This window comes from Hordeum vulgare, chromosome 4H (assembly GCF_904849725.1).
Source record: "Hordeum vulgare subsp. vulgare chromosome 4H, MorexV3_pseudomolecules_assembly, whole genome shotgun sequence".
Lineage (NCBI taxonomy): Eukaryota > Viridiplantae > Streptophyta > Magnoliopsida > Poales > Poaceae > Hordeum > Hordeum vulgare.
Genome location: NC_058521.1, coordinates 288,299,954 through 288,315,853, shown reverse-complemented (window position 1 = coordinate 288,315,853; position 15,900 = coordinate 288,299,954).

The following is a 15,900-nucleotide window of genomic DNA, read 5'->3' as shown; positions in this document are numbered from 1 at the left end:
TATTGCTTTGAACTTGTATTACCCTACCTACTCTCAATATCCAATGCTATGATTTATGGGGAGAGGAAATTATCACATATTCATCCTTAGCGGAGAAAAGTTCTTGTTCCTTGGAGACATATCCTTTCATCAAATCTTGTCTTCCATATCTTAGTACTTTTGAAGTTCTTTTCATATTTACAACAGGGTACTCTTGTGTTATCTAACATTTGTTTTCCCAAGTGTACTCCTATGTTAAGACGCTCAAGATCCTCAAGGTAAGTATATGCATCATATCCTTGTTCATGATGACCTCTTGTTTCCTGCACATATTGTTTGCAAGAGGGAGTCTTGAACATGGAAGTCCTTCATTCACATATGTTTGATGCATATAGCCAGGATGTCTATGACTTGTCTTGTCCTTTTACCTTTTGTGTGCCCATGCATTCCAAAGAAACTATACTTCAAAGGAGTTGCACACATTTAGGGGGAGCTTGTACTAGTCATGTTTCTTTCAAAGTTGTCATATTCTTATGCTTATCTTTATTTGAAGCTTTGATTGTATGTAGTCATCAATTACCAAAAAAGGGAGATTGAAAGCACATATTATCCCTTGGTGTCGTGGGACACAAACACCTATGGGACCTAAGGATCCCTTGTGGTTCGGCGGGGGAGGTGGATGTACCAAGAGCAGGCCGAGAGGTCGGGGCACGATCGTTTTACCCAGGTTAGGGCCGCTCGAAAGCGTAAAACCCTACTCCTGCTTCGTGTTTATGAAGTAAAGGTGAAGAGCTGATAAGCGTCTGTCCTCTAACTTGCTAACCCCCTTCATATGCATGTCCAAGGCCTCCTTTTATAGGTCGAAGGGGTCTCCAACAGTGACAGCACATGGTTCTCCCGGGATGCACAGTAAAACAGTGCACCCACAAGTTGCATAGTGGGTTACGGTGCTTCTGGCATCTTAGCAGACGCATTTAATGCTTCGTCACGTGTCACAGAGATGGTACAAGGGTGTGTCCCGTCGGCACTGTGCTCCTAGGTTCCGCTTGACACGCGTTGATTGGAACGACACGTATCAAGTGGCTAGGGGGCAGCTGGCTGTTGCGCTGGCACAAGGGTGCGTCGGGGCCCTGCCGGGGGTGAGGTGTACTGGAACGTGAGCAGGTCTCCCGGCTAGGATCTTGTTGGGGATTTGCCTCCTTCACCCGGCAAAGGGGCTTGCTGGGGTCGATGCCTTCGGTCTTCTGTCTTGAGGCTTCGGGTGCCTTAGTGGTAATCATCCGCGGGCTTCAGCATGACCTTCCCACGGATGGGGCTCTAACTGCCCTTGTCGGGGTTGTTTATCTTGCCGGAGGCTCTGCTAGCCCCCGGCCTCGATCTTTGTCAGGTCTTTGCTGGCCTCTTCCGGTAAAAGGGGCTTGCCGGGGTCGGGTCTTCCTGTCAGTCTGAATGACTTCTGAGAGTTGTGCCCTTGCCTCCCGTCGTCCCCGGCCGAACCTGCCACACGCGTGGCTACTAGTGTCCGTGCAAAAGTCATGGGTACTAAAGGCCCATTCTTTAGCGCACCAACAGGAGCCCCCGGGCTTAGGTCATACACGTGTTCGAGGTGTTGTTGGGCTAGGCCCAAACGGTGCACGAGCACACGCGGTCGAGATTCGAGGCGTTGTTGGGCTTTTGCTTCGGTTGTCAAGTTTCCGCTGCGCGCCCTTGAATGCGCGACATGGGAGTCGTGCGCGGGGTGGCCGAGTAACCCGCGTGGGTGGCGGGCCTACCACGATTGGCAGTTTCCGCCACGTGTGCTACATGCACAGCTGTGGCCCGGCACGTGGCGCCCGGGACTTAAAGTCCTGACGAACGCCACATCCCGGATTGGAGGAGCGGGGCGGCGTCTGCTCGCCTGTGATCGTGGGCGAGCGGATTGGTGGAAGTGGGCGGTGGCTCTTGGATGTGGGGGAGAGCTAGCCTCTGCATTCCTCCCTATAAAGCTGGGGGATTTCGAGAGGTGATGCTCATCCTTCCTCCAAGAACATATCCATCCAACTCTCGTCCTTTATCTTTGTATTGAGTAGCGCTGGCCCTCGGCAATGGCCAGAGGGAGAGGGCGGACCCCGCTCTCTGTCTCAACAGCCATGGGGTCTTGCTCGGATCATGCCACCGCTTCAGCCGCCAATGCGGGGGATGGCCCAAGCGCCCGTGGAGAAAGAGGAGTGAGGGGCCGCGGTTGCTGCGCTGGCCCTGGACGGGGGAGACGGGGCGCTGCCCCACCTTATTCCCTGATGCCAACTTCTTCAGGAGGGGGCCATGCAGAAGGGGCATCATTGGAGTTCGTCGTAGAGCTGCACGGCCCTCCCCAAGGCCACCTGCACCTCCTTTGCCCCTTTGCCAGGGCAATGGAGGTTGACATGCCTCCCGTATTGTGGTTGCGGGCGCATGGCTGCTCCCACGGCGCCATGCGGGCATACATGGAGTACCCAAAGCACCATGACATGCTCCTTGGGCGTGGCTGGAAGGCCTTCGCCCGTGCCCACGGTCTCGAGGACGGGCATGTCCTCCGCCTCAAAATGGTGGAGGCCGACATGCTCTCCATCAAGTTTTATGGGTGCTCAGATGCGCGTCTCGGCTGCTGCGAAGAGAGCTCGAGCGGTGCCGAATGTTCCTCCTCGAGCGACAGTGACAAGGAGGACAGTGATGGTGATGGAGGTGACGATGGGTCAGGATCTCAGGGCGTCAAGTCGGAGTACGATGCCCCGAGCTCTAACTGATCGACGGTCGCACCATCATGGTCATCTCACGCCTCTCCCCCTCTCTGGTTGGGGCGGACTCACTGGTGGATCCCACGTTGCCTCATCTTCCAGGAGGCTTGCGATCCCCGTCTTCGCCATCCCTTCCGGTTGTGCTCTCCTCTGTGCAGTGTTGGTCCAGGAGGAACCATCATGAGTTGTTGATGTGGGCCTTGCCGCCTTTTCCTTCTTATAGGTGTCGCCTTGTAGTATAAGACAAAAGTTTATCTTAAGTTAGTACGGCAACCACAACTATGTAATATATCATATTATCATGAATGAAAATTTATGCTATTTTCCCTATTTGTTTCTCCTTATACAGTAAAAGGAAGATCCTACGCTATACTAGGCACCTACCAGTGCGAGCAGCCCCTGCCGAGAATGCTTAGAGGACGGGTCCTCTGTAATCTGTCGAGGGCGTCCCTACCGGCAATCTACCTTGGCGCGACCGACCTTGCCGGCGCGTACAGCCCCGCCACAAGCGCTCGAAGGAACAGGTCCTGGGCAGCTCGTCAGGGGCGTAGTCTTCGGCAAGGTATCGCGACAAGGCCCTTTCTGCGTGCAGGTTCCTAGTACCGAAAAGGTCGGAAAATCCCAAGGAAAACAAATGCTTCATTGAGACCCTTGCCGGCGCGGCTAGCCCTACCGCGGGTGCTTCGAGGAGCGGATCCTTAGCAGCCTGCTGGAGGTGTCGCTACCGGCAAGGTTTCCTTGGCGCTCCCAATGATGTCGCTTAGGTTGCTGAGCGGGCTCGAAGCAAAGCAAGGGCGCGCCCAGCCGCGCCAAGTTCCCCTCATGGAAAGTTTCAGAAACTAGGTGGTTCGTCGACCCTTGCCGGAGGTAAGCGTAACACATGACTATGCATACCAACATATACGAATATCGGTAAGAACTGCGAAACACTTAAGTTTTTACTTATGCTATGCATGGGACTGTGCTTGGCTTTGCGCGTAGGTTTATATGCCATGGTGGCAAGATTTGCGCAAAGGAGGGTTGCCAGGAGCCCCCGGAATCCGAGCTTCATGGGCTACCGGCAAGAACGTTACCGGCCTAGAGGTGGTTAGGACAACGTCGGGCCTCCTTGGGAGCGACAGACCCCGACAAATATGTATCGTCTTGCCGGGGGTGCTCTCCATCGCGCCCTCGACAGCAATACAACGCTCCTAAGAGGCGAGCCCACCAGAATGAGCGCCTGGGGTCTTGCCTGAGCCCCTTGGCACATCCTCGACAACGATGCATCGCCCCGGAGGGGTGCGCTCGCCAGAGAAGGTGCCGGGAGCCCTACCAGAGCCCCCGCGCGTGCGCTCGACAGCGGCACTGCACTCTGGAGGAGGTGTACCCACTTGAGTGCACGGAGGCCGAGGGGCTCTGCTCCCCCGGTCATTGACTGAGCCGTTGCTGGCTCGGGCGGTTGCGGACGCAACCGCGAATCGTCGAGCCGCCACGGCCCCCTTTGGAGGTCGCCGTGGTGGCGATGATGACGGAGCTGATGCCCCGATCCTCAGGTTAGATCAGCGCACCTTTCTGCCCCCTACCTGGCATGCCAGAGATGTCGTGGGACACGAACGCGCATGGGACCTAGGGGATCCCTTGTGGTTTGGCGAGGGCGGCAGATGCGCCAAGAGCTAAGCAAGGGGTCGGGGCACGATCGTTTTACCCAGGTTCACGCTGCTCGGAAGCGTAAAACCCTACTCCTGCTTCATGTTTATGAAGTAAATGTGACGAGCTGCTAAGCGTCTGTTCTCTCACTTGCTAACCCCCTTCATATGCATGCCCAAGGCCTCCTTTTATAGGTCAAAGGGGTCTCCAACAGTGGCAACACAGGGTTCTCACGGGATGCACAGTAAAACAATGCACCCACAAGTTGCATAGTGCGTTACAGTGCTTCTGGCGTCTTAGCAGACGCATTTAATGCTTCGCTAGGTGTCCCAGAGATGGGACAAGAGTGTGTCCCGTCGGCACTGTGCTCCTAGGTTCCGCTCGACACGCGTCGATCGGAACGACACGTATCAAGTGGCTAGGGGGCAACTTGCTATTGTGCTGGAACAAGGGTGCGTCGGGGCCCTGTCGGGGCTTTGCCGCCTTCCCCCGGCAAAGGGGCTTGTCGGGGTTGATGCCTTCGATCTTCTATCTTGAGGCTTCGGGTGCCTTCGTGGTTATCATCCGCAGGCTTCGGCAAGACCTTCCCGCGGATGGGGCTCTAACTGCCCTTGTCGGAGTTGTTTGTCTTGCCGGAAGCTCTGCTAGCCCCCGGCCCCGATCTTTGTCGTGTCTTTGTTGGCCTCTCCCGGCAAAAGGGGCTTGCCGGGGTTGGCGTCTTCCTGTCAGTATGAATAACTTCTGAGAGTTTCGCCCTTGCCTCTCGTCGTCCCCGGGCGAACCTGCCACGGGCGTGGCTACTACTGTTAATGCACAAGTCATGGGCGCTAAAGGCCCATTCTTTAGCACAGCAACACTTGGTGATTTTGATGATTCATGGCAACATACATTGTCTCTTGGAGTAACACTTTTACCTACATATTTGAGGAACAGTTCGTGGAGAGCTTTGGCGAAAGGTTTATGTGGAGATGCCCCTTGATGCAAGAAAGGAAAATTATTGGCTCAAGCTTCAAACTAGAAGACTTCATTTTATATTTGTGAGAAATCACTTTTGTGTCCATAGGAAAGCCAATACTATCAAAAGGGGGTGAGGTAGTAAAATGAACTGATTGCTCAAAATGGTCAAAATTAGCCACCAAAATGCTCAGTCATTTTTCCCACATATCCACTCTGTCAAATTCCATATACACAAATTTGGTGTCACCAACTTTCACATATCGGACCCGCCGAGTTTGACCTGAGACATTAGCCCTAGTCATTCCCACCAAATCGGTGCAACCGAATCCATATCGGTGCTACCGAGTTTGGGTGACCAACTTTCGGATGCCTCGGTACACAAAATCAGAATTTTCGAGTTTGGGTATCGGTGCCACCGAGTTTGGCCATCGCACCATTCTCCACCTTTTCGGTACCACCGAGTTTCATATATCGGTCCCACTGAGATTCAAAAGTTGCTACCTTTGTGCTAATTGGTACCGCCGAGTTTGCTACTTTGTGTGTAACGGTTGAATTTTGTGTGCTACCTATGTATACCCCTTCACCGACCTCTCATTCGTGGGAGAAGCACTCAGAACGCACACTTTATTGCCAGATCCATTTTCTGAGAGAGAACTACCTACTCATGTGTTGAGACCAAGATACTCCAATCCAATCATTTGAAACTTGATATCTAGCCTCCCCAAACAGCTTCCAACCAAATCAATCTTACCTACCCATGCATATTCTATGAGAGAGCGATTTTGTGTTGAGGAGACTATCTTTAGAAGCACAAGAGCAAGGAGTTCATTGATCTACCACATCTATTACCTTTTCGAGGGTGGTGCCTCCTAGATTGGTTAGGTGTCGCTTGGGAGCCTCCTATTTCGTGTTGTGGAGTTGAACCAAGATGTTTGTAAGCGCAAGGAGATCGCCTACTTCGTGAAGATCTACCGTGAGTAAGGCTAGTCCTTCGTGGGCGGAAGCTGTGGTGGAATAGACAAGGTCGCTTCTTTGTGGACCCTCCGTGGATGGAGCCCTCCGTGGACTCTCGCAGCCGTTACCCTCCGTGGGTTGAAGTCTCGACTAACATGGACGTACAATAGTGCCATCTATCGGAACCATGCCAAAAAATCACCGTGTCAACCTCACGCGCTTGATCTCCCTACCTTACTCCTCTACTTTACACTTGCATGTTTTACATTCCGCTGGTATACTCTTAGAATTGCATGTGTAGGGTGTATTAGACTTGTTATAACTTCTAGATTTCTGTCTTCCTTGAAGTAGGGGTAGGCTAGGAATTTTATATTGACAAGTAATCTATTCAACCCCCCCCCCAGACACATCTTCTATCTATCGCTCAGGAAGGAATCAAGGTTTCACTCTTTTGAATGAATTATGTGATCTAGATGGAGTCGCCACCTTCCAAAGATGGAAGAAGATGAGTTTTTTGGTCACCAAAATATCTTCCCATAAGCCCATTGGGAGTTGACTAGTAAAGTCAGACTATCTGACATTTTGAGGTGATCTCCAAGGTAGTATCCGAGGCACAAGGCAGTATCTCGTAGTTTAGAACCTTTTGGAATAGGTTAGATATTACTTCGGATAATCTGACGGAAATATCCAACTCAAAGGATGTGAAGCTGAACTTGTAGCCTGATGGCCATTTCAACTTTTCACCAAAGGCCCCTGCTGATGGCATGCAGTATGAGGTTGACCTTGAGCCTTTGATGCTGTCAGTGTTGAGGTTGGTGTCTATATTTACTACAAATGACATCTTCTCGGGTACACTTTTTACATGCAAATTTTTGTTACATATTTATTTATAAGCAGGAGATCCAAGCGGTTGTTGTCCCGAGGTCTATATGCTATCTTGTCAAGAAAGCTAAAGGCACGTGTTGCCTAGGCTGCTCAAGAAGGAAGTCAACCCACCTGTGTTCCTAAAGGTTGACTGGGATAAATGGCAAAATGAGGATGATGAAGACGATGGATGTAAGTTCTTTGGTTCAAACATGTGTTTTTTGGGTCCACTCTACTATGTTCTTCAGCATGAACTAACCTCAAGTTATCTGTGTGGCAGTTGGTCACTTTGGTGATATGGACTTCTCGGTAAGGGTCTAGTAAAATCTTTCTTCGGTGATGACGTAAATGTTGGAATTTTCTAGTAGGCTTCTGACCCAAAGCCCAACAAAATTCTGAAATTCTCATGGCACATTCATGCATGGTTGTGTGTGGTGTGAGTGTGACTAATGTTTAATCCCATACTGTTAGTTGGGAGGAAGTTGCACCACCTTATAAGGTGAGATCTTATATAAATTGTATGAACATGATAAGAGGAGGCCTATACGCGCGCTCCTCCTCGCTCGCCTCGGCACGCCACGTCGGGTTTCGGAAATGACATGGACCGAGTTTGTCTATATTTTTGCTTCTCAGGAAAAATAAATGAGTCATTTGTTAGAGTTATAATATAAGTCATGTACCCTTTTGTATTTATCCCAATATATAAGGGGTTTCCTGCATATAGTCCACCACCTGTACATGTATATATACCGGCCTATGGCCTCATGGGAATACAAGTTGCTTATTCCTAACATGGTATTAGAGCCCTAAGTTCTTTTTTCGTACGCGCAACTCGTGCTTCTACCCAATCCCGTCGGATCTGGTTGCTCTCCCATCGCAGTCCTCCCCGTCGTGCTCCCTCACCCCGGCCGCATCGGCTCCTCCCTGCCTCGTCGTCTCGCGCTGCCACGTCTACCGTCGCTGGTCTAGGACCCGCCGCCGCAAGTCACGCCAGTCTCCTGCCTCGGATCCAGCCGCCCTCCCGTCGTTGGTCGAGGACCTGCCACCGCAGGTCGCATCGGTCTCCTGCCTCGAATCCAGCCGCCGCCCCCTCATCAGATCCGGTCGCGCCGCCTCCCTCCTTCCGCCTTGGATCCTGTCGCCGCCTAGTCCGCCCGATCTCGCCAGTGCTGCTCCAGATCAAGGCGGCCCCAGACGCGGATGCAGTTTCAGACGCGAACGCGTTTAGGTGACCGCGAGTAAAAAAATGTCTGCTGCATCCGGCTACGTTGTTGTTCCTCGTTGTCCGGTGATCTTTGATGGCACTAACTACACCGAGTTCATTGGCTTCATGCGCATTCACATGCGTGGCATCCACCTATGGGGTTTTCTTTCTGGCGAGGTCTGTTGTCCGCCATGTCCGGTTCCTCCCGTGGCTCCCACTCCGCCAACCCCACCGGCTCTTCCTGCGGATTCTCCTCGGGCCACAAAGGATGCGGCTAAGCTTGCTGATGAGGCCGCTGTGAGTGCTTATGATGAGAAGGTCTTGGCTTATGAGGAGATTCTTCAGGTGTATCGTGGTGCTCTGACTGTTTACACCTAGTGGCTTTATGATGATGCTCGTGATGCAGCTATTCTCACTCCTAGTGTTCTGCATCAGTTTGCTTCTGAGTTTCTGGGCCTTCCTACTATATCTGAGATGTGGACCCGCCTTCGCCGGCGCTATCAGCCCTCTGGTGATGCCTTATACCTCTCTGTGATTCGTCAGGAGCATGCTCTTCAGTAGGGTGACTCTATTGTTGATTGTTAGGAATAAGCAACTTATCTATATTGAAGGCCCAAGGGGCATATATATATTACACATGACTTGAGGTGCAAGGAAAGTAAACATAGACTAATAAGGACTCTTAGACTAATACTAATACTTCCTAGCACCCCCCCCCCTCAAATGCAAAGCGTATGCAATAGCATTGCATTTGCAGAAGTGTAATACTAAAAAAATGATAATCCAAATCCGCGTCTTGAGAGTGTCGTCGTAGCATGAAGAGTCTTCAAAACTTGTCGAGTCGCCGAAGGAGATAACGAAGAGATGGCACATCATAGGTAGACACCGCATCACTTGAAGATACAAGATAAGTATCAAGATAAGATGGGTCGTCAGAAGAAGATGACAAATCAAGAGGAAGACACCGAAGAGATGGCACATCAGAGGAAGACACCGCATCATTTGAAGATACAACATAAGTATCAAGAGAAGATGGGTTGTCAAAAGAAGATGGCACATCAAGAGAATAAAGCATTGTGCAGAAAATCATAGTCCACGACAACCGACGGCGAAAGAAGCTCGGCGGTTAAGGCACATGGACGTAGATCGACAATGTAAAAGAAGTCCAAAAAATCCTATAGAAAACAACAAGGTCAAATAGGCCACAAAAGTTGCATAGAAAGGATCAGGACCAGAAAAAGGCTGGCGGACTAAGGTATGGTGGACTCGCATGGCATGAGAAAACACAAAATATCAACGGATTTGGTGGACGCGGCGGAAAACAAAGAAAACTAGAAAACACACACTAGATTATGGATGATGGCAACGGAAGAGAAAAAATAAGATCATGGCGGCAAAGGCCAATGCCAACCAAAGTGTGCATGAGACGGTCCTGACTGTGTAGAAGATGGTTGCTCAGTGCGGGAAGCCTGATTCAGAATACCAGCAGTACCCGTCGAGGAAGAACCTGAAGTACCGAGCAGACGCTAAAGTAGCAGAATATCCTGCTCAGTCAAAGCGATGGCTGAAGCTGTCGAGGTAGATGACGAAGTCTCTGTAGATGATGGTTGCGTCTGGCGCAAGTGGTTCTGCTTCGTGTAGCAGTGGGACTCAATATGACCATCTTTGTTGCAGTAGCCACAATGTGGACGGGGGCGACCTGAGCCTCCAGAAGGAGTGGGCAAGAGAGGCGGAGCACTCGAGTGAGAAGGGGTCAGTGCAGCTGAGGGCGTAGAAGTATCCCGAGCAGTGAGCACCGAGGGAACCTTCAGCAAACCAGCACCACGTAAGCGAGTCTCCTCAGCACGAATCTCAGAAAACGCCTCCATGAGAGAAATACGGCCACGAGCAAACAGTTGAGCACGCCGAGGCTCAAACTCCTTACGGAGCTGAGACAGGAACTCGTAGACGCGATGAAACTCCAACTTGGTCTAGACAGCCTAGCAACAGGGGCAAGTACGACAACCAGCAGTACGGAGAGAATCGAGCTGTCGCCAGATAGCAGAACTCTGTGCATAGAAGTCATCAACGGTAGAGTCACCCTGCTGAAGAGCATGCTCCTGACGAACCACGGAGAGGTATAAGGCATCACCAGAGGGTGCATAGCGCTGACGAAGGCGAGTCCACATCTCAAAGGCAGTAGGAAGGCCCAAAAACTCAGAGGCAAACTGAGGCAGAACGCTAGAAGTGAGAACAGCTGCAGCACGAGCATCATCATCAAGCCACTGGGTGTAAACAATCAAAGCAGCACGATACAGCTGAAGAGCCTCCTCATAAGCCACGACCTTCTCATCATAAGCACTGACAGCGGCCTCATCAGCAAGCTTAGCCGCATCCGTCGCAGCCTGAGGAGCATTCGCAGCAAGAGCCGGTGGGGTCGGCGGAGTGGGAGCCACGGGAGGAACCGGGCATGGCGGACAGCAGACCTCACTAGAAAAAAAAACCCAGAGGCGGATGCCACGCATGTGAATGCGCATGAATCCAGTGAACTCGGTGTAGTTAGTGCCATCAAAGATCACTGAACAACGGGGAACAACAATGTAGCCTGATGCTGACGATGAAGACATTTTTTTTTGGAGATCAGGACGGGATCGGGACGGCTGCTGGCGGGCGCTGCAACGGGAGGACGAGAGCAGCGCTGGATCCGGCAAGTTCAGCAGCAAGGGCGATCCTCAGGAGAAATCGCAAGGGGAGTGGAGATTGTGGAGCCGGAACAGCAGCGGCAACGTGTTTAAAGCAGCAGCGGCGAGTGGATTCCAGGCGGGATCGGACTGTTGGTGGAGTCCAGATCGAGGCGAGGCATCCTGATGCGATGCTGAGTCCAGATCGAGGCGGGTCGTCCTGATGCGATGCAGCCTGATGGCCGAAGAGTCCTGATGCGAGGCGGCCGGGAGAAGCGGCTGGAGCGGGAGGAGTCTGGAGAGATCCGCTCCCATGATCTGGAGAGAAGCCTCGCTGGCGGTTGCTGGGTCAGCGGTGGTTGCTGGCGGCAGCCTCCAGAGTAATCATACTCCAGAGGGACTAGCAGCCGATCAGATGGGGGAATCGGGCAGCTTCCAGCGGCCTGCGGGAGTCTCCAGAGGAACCAGCAGATCGGCTTTCGGCCTGCAGCTGACGGGATCGGCAGATCGTCTTGGAGCCAGCGACGGGAAGCGGGTGGAGCACGAGTTGCACGTGCGAGAGAACCTAGGGCTCTGATACCATGTTAAGAATAAGCAACTTATCTATATTGAAGGCCCAAGGGGCATATATATATTACACATGACTTGAGGTGCAAGGAAAGTAAACATAGACTAATAAGGACTCCTAGACTAATACTAATACTTCCTAACATTGATGACTTCTATGCACAGAGTTCTCCTATCTGGCGCGAGCTCGATTCTCTCCGCACTGCTGGTTGTCGTACTTGCCCCTGTTGCCAAGCTGTCCAGGCCAACTTGGAGTTTCGTCGCGTCTACGAGTTCTTGTCTCGGCTCCGTAAGGAGTTTGAGCCCCGACGTGCTCAGTTGTTTGCTCATGGCCGTATTTCTCTCATGGAGGCGCTTTCTGAGATTCGTGCTGAGGAGACTCGTTTACGTGGTGCTGGTTTGCTGGAGGTTCCTTCGGTGCTCGCTGCTCGGGCTCCTTCTACGCCACCTGCTGCACCGACCACTTCTCGCTCGAGTGCTCCGCCGCTCTTGCCCACTCCTTTTGGAGGCTTAGGTCGTCCCCGTCCACATTGTGGCTACTGCAACAATGATGGTCATATTGAGTCCCAGTGCTACACGAAGAAGAAATACTTACGCAAGGCACGATCATCATCTACAGAGACTTTGTCATCTACCTCGACAGCTTCAGCCCTCGCTTTGACTGAGCAGGATATTCTGAGACTTAAACGTCTGCTCGCTGCTTCAGGTTCTTCCTCGACGGGTACTGTTGGTTCTGTGACTGAGGCTTCCCGCACTAAGCAACCACCTTCTACACAGTCAGGTACATCCCCATGGGTTCTGGAGTCTGGAGCTTCCTTTCATATGTCTTCTAATTCTTCCAGTCTGTCCTCTCTTCGATCGCTTGATTCTCATGTTCATGTCCTCACCACTGATGGTACTCCCCTTTCTGTCGTTAGTAGAGGCAATCTTACCACTCCTTCTTATTATGTTCCTGATGTTGCTCATGTTCCTCGACTTACCATGAATCTGTTTTCCGCTGGTCAACTTGCTGATTCTGGTTGTCACGTCATCCTTGACCTTGACTCTTGTTCTGTCCAGGACCGTCGCACGCACACTCTGGTTGGGGCTGGCCCTCGCCACCGTGATTCTCAGGGTCTTTGGGAGTTGGACTAGATTCATGTTCCTTCCGCTGCCCACTCTATCACCAGTTCTTCCACTTTGGTCGCCTCGGCTACTGGTTCCTTCCAGCAGTGGCATCATCGACTTGGTCATCTATGTGGTTCTCGTTTGTCATTGTTAGTTCATCGAGGTCTTCTAGGGTCTGTCTCAGGAGATGTCTCTTTAGAGTGTCAGGGTTCTAATCTTGGCAAGCAGATTCAGTTACCATATCCACATAGTGAGTCAGTGTCTAAGCGTCCTTTTGATTTAGTTCATTCTGATGTATGGGGTCCGGCTCCCTTCGCTTCGAAAGGGGGTCATAAATACTATATTATTTTCATAGATGACTTCTCTCGTTACACATGGCTTTATTTCATGACTTCTCGTAGTGAGGCGTTGTCTATTTATAAGCGTTTTGCTGCCATGGTTCATACTCAGTTCTCTTCTCCCATTCGTGTGTTTTGTGTTGACTCCGCTGGCGAGTATATCTCTAAGATGTTGCGTAGTGTTCTTGCTGCGCAAGGGACTCTCTCTCAATTCTCTTGTCCTGGTGCTCACGCTCAGAATGGCGTGGCTGAGCGCAAGCATCGTCATCTTCTTGAGACGGCTCGTGCATTGATGATTGCTGCCTCTCTCCCGCCTCAATTTTGGGCTGAGGCCGTCTCCACCTCCACCTATCTCATCAATCTCCAGCCTTCCGCTGCTCTACAGGGTGGTGTTCCCTTCGAGCGTCTTTTTGATCGTTCTCCCGATTATTCGATGCTTCGCTTGTTGGTTGTGTTTGCTATGTTCTTCTTGCCCCCCGCGAACGCACCAAACTGACCGCTCAGTCTATTGAGTGTGTCTTCTTAGGCTATAGTGATGAGCATAAGGGCTATCGTTGTTGGGATCCTATCGGTCGTCGGATGCGTATCTTTCGGGATGTGACTTTCGATGAGTCTCGTCCCTTCTACCCACGCCCATCTTCCTCGACCTTTTCAGTGGAGGATATCTCTTTCCTCACTTTTCCTGACACACCTATCACACCGTCGAGCCTTTGCTTATTCGTTCCGCTCCCTCTGCTTCTCCACCTCCAGTCGATCTGTCGCCACCATCTTCCACGGTCTCCTCGCCTAGCATGTCACCGGATTCTACACCTTCATCTCCGGTGACTTCTTCGTCGCCACTCCCCGATTCTACCTTGGCGATTCCTCCTTCCATTGTTCCATCTTTTCCTCAGTGTTACACTCGTCATTCACGTTCTGTGGATGTCTCCGTGGATGTGTCGTCATCCTCGTCTCAGCCTACTTATGGCTTGCGTACTCGTCCTCGTCCGCCTGTTGATCGCTTTGGATTTTCCACCGTTGGTACTGCTGTTCTTGAGCCGACTACTTATCATCAGGTTGTTGTTCATCCTGAATGGCAGTTTGCGATGGCAGAGAAGATTGCTCCTCTTGAACGCACTGGTACGTGGGATCTTGTTTCCCTTCCTCCCGGAGTCCGTCCCATCACTTGTAAGTGGGTCTACAAGGTTAAGACTCGCTCCGATGGTTCTCTTGAGCGTCACAAAGCTCGTCTTGTGGCTCGTGGTTTTCAGCAGGAGCATGGTCGTGATTATGACGAGACTTTTGCTCATGTGGCTCATATGACCACTGTTCGTACACTTCTTGCCGTGGCCTCTACACGCCACTGGTCTATCTCTCAGCTTGATGTTAAGAATGCTTTTCTTAATGGTGAGCTGCGTGAGGAGGTGTACATGCAGCCACCACCTGGGTATTCTGTTCCTCATGGCATGGTATGTCGTCTTCGTCGCTCTCTCTATGGCCTTAAGCAAGCCCCCCGCGCCTGGTTTGAGCGTTTTACCTCTGTGGTGACTGCCGCTGGTTTTTCAGCCAGTGCTCATGATCCAGCATTGTTTATTCACCTTTCTCCTTGTGGTCGGACTCTTCTTCTTCTCTATGTTGATGACATGGTCATCACTGGGGATGACCCCGACTATATTGCCTTTGCCAAGGCCCGTCTTAGTGAGCAGTTCCTTATGTCTGATCTTGGACCTCTTCGCTACTTTCTTGGGATTGAAGTCTCTTCTACCTCTGATGGCTTTTTTATATCCCAGGAAAAGTATATCCAGGATTTTCTTGCTCGTGCTGCTCTTACTGATGAGCGCATTGTTGAGACTCCTATGGAGCTCAATGTTCACCTATATGCTACTGATGGTGATCCCCTGCCTGACCCGACGCGTTGTCGTCATCTTGTTGGTAGTCTTGTCCATCTAGCTGTCACTTGTCCGGATATCTCTTATCCGGTTCATATTCTGAGTCAGTTCGTCTCTGCTCCCACATCGGTTCACTATAGTCATCTCCTCCGTGTTCTCCGATATCTTCGGGGCACGATCTCTCACCGTCTATTCTTTCCTCACTCCAGTTCTTTACAGCTTCAGGCCTATTGGGATGCTACGTGGGCTAGTGATCCTTCAGATCGCCGTTCACTTTCTGCTTACTGTGTTTTTCTTGGTGGTTCTCTCATTGCATGGAAGACGAAGAAACAGATTGCAGTTTCCCGTTCGAGTGCAGAGGCTGAGTTGCGAGCGATGGCTCTTTTGACGGCAGAGGTGGCTTGGTTACGGTGGTTCCTTCAGGATTTTTGTGTTTCTGTCACTACACGGACTCTGCTCTTATCTGACAGTACAGGTGCTATTAGCATTGCGCGCGATCCTGTGAAGCATGAGCTCACCAAGCATATTGGTGTTCATGCTTTCTATGTGCGCGCTGGTGTGTAGGATCAGGCCATCGCTCTTCAGTATGTGCCTTCCGACTTACAGTTGACGGATTTCCTGACGAATGCCCAGACTAGAGCATAACATGGCTTTTATCTCTACAAACTCGGTGTTGTTCATCCACCATGAGTTTGAGGGGGGTGTTAGAGTTATAATATAAATCATGTACCTTTTTGTATTTATCCCAATATATAAGGGGTTTCCTGCATATAGTCCGCCACCTGTACATGTATATATACCGACCTATGGCCTCATGGGAATACAAGTTGCTTATTCCTAACATCATTAATTAATAATTAACGAATGTGTTAATTACTCAGTCATTTTGTTTTTGGGGAGCGCACTCGCGCGACTGGTGGCAACGACGATTTCCTCAACGACGACTTCTTCCCCGACCTCGGCAACCTCTTCATCAACAACATGGGCGACAACATCAACGCCAACAGTTCTGCTCCCACTGCA